The sequence below is a fragment of the Octopus bimaculoides genome, chromosome 6 (assembly GCF_046866305.1).
Source record: "Octopus bimaculoides isolate indiv1 chromosome 6, ASM4686630v1, whole genome shotgun sequence".
Classification (NCBI taxonomy): Eukaryota; Metazoa; Mollusca; class Cephalopoda; order Octopoda; family Octopodidae; genus Octopus; species Octopus bimaculoides.
The window spans coordinates 18,397,697-18,405,563 of NC_142933.1; positions in this window are offsets into that span (position 1 = coordinate 18,397,697).

A 7,867-nucleotide genomic window follows, 5' to 3' on the forward strand; every position below is an offset into this window, starting at 1 on the left:
TAATTGAGTCGTTTTTTGACTCTTGTTTCTAGCAATGCTCGTACTATTTTGTACCCTTGTTTACAAACATTATATATTAGCCTTGAAGTGGCCCTTCGGACAGCATTTAGGCTAGCTCCTGCGGAGGGCACCTTCATAGCCTTCTACCCTTGTAATGAAACTTATTTCTGCAAATGTGCTAAGCACTGATGCTCATCATAGTTTAATCAATACGCGTAGGAGCGAGGTAAATGTAGTAGGAATAGGGGGGGGGTCAGTGGGGCCCCATTTAAGCGGCCCTTGCGATACTCCCTGGGAGTCCATGGTATGAAATTCATTGTCATTGCTCCGATTTGGTCGCCAATGTCATGTTTTTAGTTTTAAATGCGGTAAAAATGGGGGGGGGGGGGGTAGTCGGGCCCTAATTAGGCGTCCCTTAAAAAAAAGACTCCCTTAGGACACTCCCTGGGATTAGGGGAGTTACAGGTTTGAGCTTCATCGTCCTTGCACCAACGGTCTTGGAGGAGTTAAAGAAACATAAAAACGTAATGGACAGTGAAACATCACTGAAATTTCTATTAAGATGTGTGTGTGTGGTGGTGCAATGGCCCAGTGGTTAAGGCAGCGGACTCGCGGTCGTAGGATCACGGTTTCGATTCCCAGACCAGGCGTTGTGAGCGAAAACACTTAAAAAGTCCCATGAGGCTCCGGCAGGGGGTGGCAGCGAACCTGTTCACCAAAACTCTCTCTCTCTTTCTTCCTAATTCTGTTGTACCAGTATTTCAAAGGGTCAGTCACGCTGAATCTCCCCGAGAATTACGTTAAGGGTACACGTGTCTGTGGAATGCTCAGCCGCTTGCACGTTAATTTCACGAACAGGCTGTTCCGTTGATCGGATCCACTGGAACCCTTGTCGTCGTAACCGACGGAGTGCCACAACGATATATATTTATATATATATTGTTTCAGTCCATACTGGGACACCGCCTTGAAGGGCTTTAGTTGAACAAATCGACCCCGGGACTTATTTTCCTTTTTAAGCCTGGTACTAATCGTATTGGTCTCTTTTGACGAAATCACACCAACACCAGTTGTCAAGTGGTGGGGAAGGGCAAACAGACACAAAGACAAAAACATAAACATATACATATATATTCGACGGGCTTCTTTCAGTTTCTTTCTGCCAAATCCATTCACAAGGGTTTGGTCGGCACGAGGTTTTAGTAGAAGAATTTTGCCCAAAGTACCACTGTAACTTGGGCAAGAGTCTTCTACGGAGATGTACTTGCATATATTACGGAGATTTACTTGCATAGCAAGTGACCTGATCTGAGATCGTGTGCTGAAACAAAAACAATTGCAGCGTGGAAGGTGTTTATAAGCCATTTAAAAACACACAAAATCCGTTAGATTCAATTCAACATTTAAATTTAAATTGCCAAAATATTTTCATCGCTTTGAGACCGCGACTTGATCAGGAATTTTGTTAGCGATCAGGTCGCGGTCTCAAAGCAACGGAAATATTTTGGCAAATTATATTTAAATGTTGAAGTGAATTTAACGGGTTTTGTGTGTTTTTAAATGGATTATAAACACCTTCCATGCTGCAACTGTATATATGTATGCAAAATTTAGGTTAGTTGAAATATGTTTGTGACATATTTCAACTGCTAAAAGGCGAATTCACAGCAGTCACCGTGGAGAAAATATCTCTCTTATGGTAAAAAGGTGTGAAAATAAGAGAAATATTTTCTCTACTTTAACTAACCTAATTTTGCTTATATCTAAACACTGTTTGGCGCTAACATTTCGTTATGTATATATGTAGGTAGGTAGGTAAGCATGAATTCATGCTTACTAGAGACGTATAAAGAAACTTGAAAGCTTTTTTGGTTATATCTAAACACTGTTTGGCGCTAACATTTCGTTATGTATTTATGTAGGTAGGTAAGCATGAACTTACTACAGACGCATAAAGAAACTTGAAACCTTTCACATGTGCTGTCTGCGCAATATCTGCTACATAAAATGACAACAATGTGATATCTCCAGTACCCAAAGCATGCTAGTGAGAATTCATTGCAGACGCGTGGGACATGTTCGAATGAAAGATGACCGCATTCCAAAAATTATTTTGTATGATAAACAAGTGGAGGGATGCCGCGGTAAAGGAGGACCTATCTTTAAATATAAGGATAAGTTGAAGTAATCACTAAAATCGACTTTGGAGAAGATCTTACATTTCAGATCATAATGCAGAAAAGTTCAAAGGTGGACTTATAACACCTTTCTTCCTCCCCTTTAATTTTCTCTGTCGATTTTATTTTGTATAAATCGGATCTATTAATATATTTATACTTAAAGCCAATCAGTTGGATCGTCCCTCTAACTTAAAAATCCAGTTCTGTGAAATATCAATTGAATCTTGAGATGAAGTAGTTTTCCCCGTCTCGGTTGAAGTTGATTTGTATTAGTCAAACTTAGGCTATGGTAGCAAACATTTACCGAGAATGTTGTGTTGTAGTTATGATTATTAAACCCATGTGGCTGGAAAGCGAACTTTTGAACCGTACAATCATGCTTGCCCTCATTACAACCCAGACTTTATTTTTGTATATAAGACAAATTCGATCCGACATAGGTTTCTGCTCGGAGCTTAGTGGAATAATACAGGTAAGGCAAATTTAATCTATAGCGCATTAATGTTAACTTTTTAATGCTAACTTTATAAGTAAGCAGTAGTCTTGCAGATGTGGCTGTTTGGTTAGGAGGTCCCATTTTTCTGTGAGGTACCTTTTGGTATGCGTCTTGTCGGTTTAACTAATGCCTTTTGAGTAAATTTATGAGTCAGGAACTATACGGAAGCCAGTCGTGTGTGTATGTGAACGAAATGCAATTAGAGTATCTATGGTATCTGAATGAGGAGGCGCAATGACCCAGTGGTTAGGGCAGCGGACTCGCGGTCATAGGATCGCAGTTTCGATTCCCAGACCGGGCGTTGTGAGTGTTTATTGAGCGAAAACACCTAAAGCTCCACGAGGCTCCGGCAGGGGATGGTGGCGAACCCTGCTGTACTCTTCCACCACAACTTTCTCTCACTCTTACTTCCTGTTTCTGTTGTGCCTGTAATTCAAAGGGTCAGCCTTGTCACACTGTGTCACGCTGAATGTCCCCGAGAACTACGTTAAGGGTACACTTGTCTGTGGAGTGCTCAGCCACTTGCACGTTAATTTCACGAGCAGGCTGTTCCGTTGATCGGATCAACTGGAACCCTCGACGTCGTAAGCGACGGAGTGCCAACAGCAACAACAAATGTGAGTAACGAGGGACTTATATATCAATATGTTTATTTATACGGTCGTTTACAAAGATTAGAATTGAATCAGCAGTACCGATTGAAGTATACACTGAATGGTGTGTGTAAACATGAATGTGAAATGATTATTTCTATTTGGAATTTGATACTATTGAAATTACTGCTGTATTGCACCTATTTAGATGGCAGTTACCGCTATATACAGCCCCCTGCTTGTCACGAAACCTGTTTGTCCAGGTTGATGGATCTCAGCTCGTTTTCTCATTACTTTCTGTATCAACTGTCTACTGAAGCTGGAAACAGAAAACCTAGTTCAGCTCAACCTGTCGTGATCTCTATCTCATAAGTCATGTGCTGCTTTCAAATAAATAGAGTTGGAAGTTGGTCGCAGAAAGAAATTACTGCTGTATCTAGCAAAGATAAGTCTTTAACAGTATAAACGTCTAATCCTAAAGGGAGGCCACTCTCGGTTCTTATTTGTTTAATTACGCACGTGTGTCACACAACACGCAGTTGTAGATAGTGGTTTTTATATTTGTCTGACACCTCCAGAACATATAGTTTGAGTAGTATATGAGTGTTGATCTGGAATTTTTACCGTGTTCAGTGCTGAGGAGAGAAAGAGAGAGAAGGTGTGTGTGTGTATGTTAAGTTTCTCTCTATTTTCAGAGGTAAAATGTAAAACCGAAAGGGAAACAGCGAAATTTACTGGACTTCTGTCAATACACTGATACTTATCGTATTTGCTTGCGTGTAAGACGTGCCCCTATTTTACAAGGATATTTTGTGAAAAAATTTAATAGCTTTCATTTTATCAAAAATATGTTTACTTAACAAATTTCAGAGGATAAAGGGTGGAACAATCCCCATAATATTTTTTCAATGTAATTGGGTACTACTAAAGCAGCATGGTCCCGAACTCGCAGTCGCGCAGTTGCGCGTCCGCGCTAGCTAGTCGTGAGTGGTCGATCCTACAAAGCGTGCGCGCGTGTGTGCAAATGAATACGTGTTTAGGGTTAGGGGGGTACTACTAGCTAGTCGTGAGTGGTAGATCCTAACCCTAACCCTAAACACGTATTCATTTGCACACACGCGCACTTTTTGTAGGATCGACCACTCACGACTAGCTAGCGCGGACGCGCAACTGCGCGACTGCGAGTTCGGGACCATGCTGCTTTAGTAGTACCATGTAATTGTAATTTATATCATCAAAACATATGAGGAAGCAAAGTTAAAATGTGTAAAATATCTGCCCCCAATTTTTTTCTCTCACTCATTAAATTCCGATAACAATAATCTATACCATCTGAAATTATATTTGTAGGAAATTTCATTAAAAACAACTATTTTTCCAGAAAGTTATGAGGAAACAAAGTCGAGGAGGGACACGCTCATGTCGTTACGAAAATAAAATTACTGTTGATAATATGGTGTGCTTCTAGGGCAGCGAGCTGGCAAAATTGTTAGCACACAGGACGAAATGCATAGCGATATTTCGTGTGCCGTTACGTTCTGAGTTCAAATTCCGCCGATGTCGACTTAACCTTTCATCCCTCGAGATCGATTAAATAAGTACCAGTTACGCATTGAGGTCGATGTAATCCACTTAATTCCTTTGTCTGTCGTTGCCCTGTGGGCAATAAAGAAATAATTATGGTCTGCTTCTATCAGAATTCCCGTATAGTTTATATAATAATGTCACGCTATGTTAGTTCATCATGCTAAGGGTTGGGCGATCCAAATAAAGTTAAAGAGACCTAACCATCACGCGGTGAACCAAAATACAGAGTTAAAGTAAAACGGCACAATGTGGGCAGCTAAAGGATAAGAGCAGCCATGCTTCCGCTACAAATGTTTCCTGTAAAAATATGGCTAATTGAAACGAAAGCAAAATTGCTACAGAAAAAAAAAATGTCACCATACTAAATTTAATACTTAAATAATCTTTTCATCTGTACTGGATGTACGTACTAAATATCTTCATGGATATATAAAATGCATTTTTATTAAATGCAAGAAGTGAAAATATTATTAAACGTCTTTTACATTATATTAAACAATATATATCACATATATACAAAACGATATATATTGACTATATGGTCACATATAGAATAGCTTTGTGTTTTTTTGAGGGTTTTTTTTCATTTGTTTTCTACTACAGATGGTGACTAAAACAAAATTTTAAGTAGTTCTTGTAGCAGCGTATTTCGTTGTTTACATTTCAGGTTTTTTTTTTTTTAACAATTATTTCACTTCAGAATTGATTCGTCAGGTTTGTAAAGAGAACAACAACCCAGAGCTGGTAAGTTAATAGTATATCTTATAATCTCTTTTACATGTAATAATGATGTATTTATGTTGGTCTGGATGTTTCATTCTGTTTAAAATTAAAGCAAAGATGATCAAAGAGTTAAGGCAATAGTTAGCTTTCGTAAGTAAGTAAAGAACTGATGAGAGCTACAAAAATCAGTTAACTTTTCCTAAATACTAAAATCGATCGAGAAATTAAAAAATTTCTTATATTGGGTTTAATGGAAATAACAAGAAAGGAAAAACAAAACAAAAAGCACTTAATTGTTTGCTAGGAAAGAATAATGTGTGGAGTGTTAACAACGAACAAGTGAATTGAATGAATTACTTTCGATAAGTTTTTTTGTAATATTTCTAATTAGTGTCGTTTGAATTGAGTAAGTAGACAGCATTTATTTAACTGCAAATTGTATTTATAAACAGCTTTTTTTTCTAGATAACAGACCTTTTTATTAAATAAAGCCCTATTAATTATTAAATTCAAGCGGTTAAAAATTATTTAACCGCTATTACTAGGTCAAAATAAAGATTTCAAATTTTGCCACAAGGTCAGCAATTTTGTGGGAGGGGATAAGTCGATTACATCGACCGAAGTGTTCAACTAGTCCCTATTTTATCGACCCTTTAGGAATGAATGGTAAAATCGACCTCGGCGGAATTTGAACTCAGAAATACCGCTAAGCATTTCGTCAATAGCACTAACGATTCTGCCAGCGCACCGCCTTAGATAATAACAATGATAATTGTAATACTAATTATTATTATTATCTCTTTTATTGGCCCACAACGGCCAATGACACAGAGGGCAATTTAAAACAAACTATGAAACAATGTGGGACAGTGAATTTCTTCACGCTTTGCCTTCTCCATAAAGTAAATGATAGCAATCAATGATAAAATTATTGCTCGTGGCTTTTGCAAACTGAAATATACGAGGAACTTTCGTTTGGGATTCGAGGAGACTAAAATTAAACGGCGGTCGACAATAGGAGGCTTCCAAAGGCATAGCACAGGTGTATGATACGGTAACCTCTATAAATAACGTCTGGTGAAAAATAAAGGCCAGATGTTTTTTGTTTTACTTGTTTCAGACATTAGACTGTGGTCATGTTGGGGCACCACATTGAAGAATTTTTACTCGAACGAATTGACACTACTGCCTATTTTTTTTTTTAAAGACTGGTACTTATTTTATCGACCCGTTTGCGAAACCGCTACGTTTTGGAGACGTAAAAACACAACCATTCTCATGTGATAGTGGCTGACAAACACTGACTTAACAACACACACACACACATATCATCATCCCCTAATATATATATATATATATATATATATGTGTGTGTGTGTGAGAGAGAGAGAGAGAGAAATTAAAATAAGCAACAAAGATATCCAGAGGTAATGCACTACGATCGTTTCAAGCAACTCCATTTAATTGAACAATGCAATCATTACATCAATTTAAATGCAGAGCAATCCTCAGCTGCATAAAGACATAGAATTTAATTAAATTAAAACAGATGGACACATTAGTATAATTTTACCTAAAATCTCCAGGAAGGTAAGGAGATATATAAAGAACATACTGTCTTCACTTCAGCTATCTATCTATCTATCTATCTATCTATCTATCTATATATATATATATATATATATATATATATATATATATATATATATGTATATATATATATATATATATATATATATATGTGTGTGTGTGTGTATGTGTATCGTGAGAAGACCCGGCAAGCCAAGTAAGATCGTTGCCAGTGCCCCTGGACTGGTTCTTGTGCGGTTGGCACATGAGATGCACCATTTTGAGCGTGGCCGTTGCCAGTACCGCCTGACTGGCTCCTGTAGGATTTTCGAGCGAGATCGTTGCCAGTGCCCCTGGACTGGCTTGTGCGGGTGGCACATAAAAGACACCATTTCGAGCGTGGCCGTTTTCGTGCGGGTGACACGTAAAAGCACCCACTACACTCTCTGAGTGGTTGGCGTTAGGAAGGGCATCCAGCTGTAGAAACTCTGCCAAATCAGACTGGAGCCTGGTGTTGCCATCCGGTTTCACCAGTCCTCAGTCAAATCGTCCAACCCATGCTAGCATGGAAAGCGGACGTTAAACGATGATGATGATGATGATGATATATATGTGTGTGTATGTGTATATATATGTATATATACATGTGTGTATGAATGTATATATGTATCTATATGTATATATGCATGTATGTATATATGTATGCAATTGTATATATG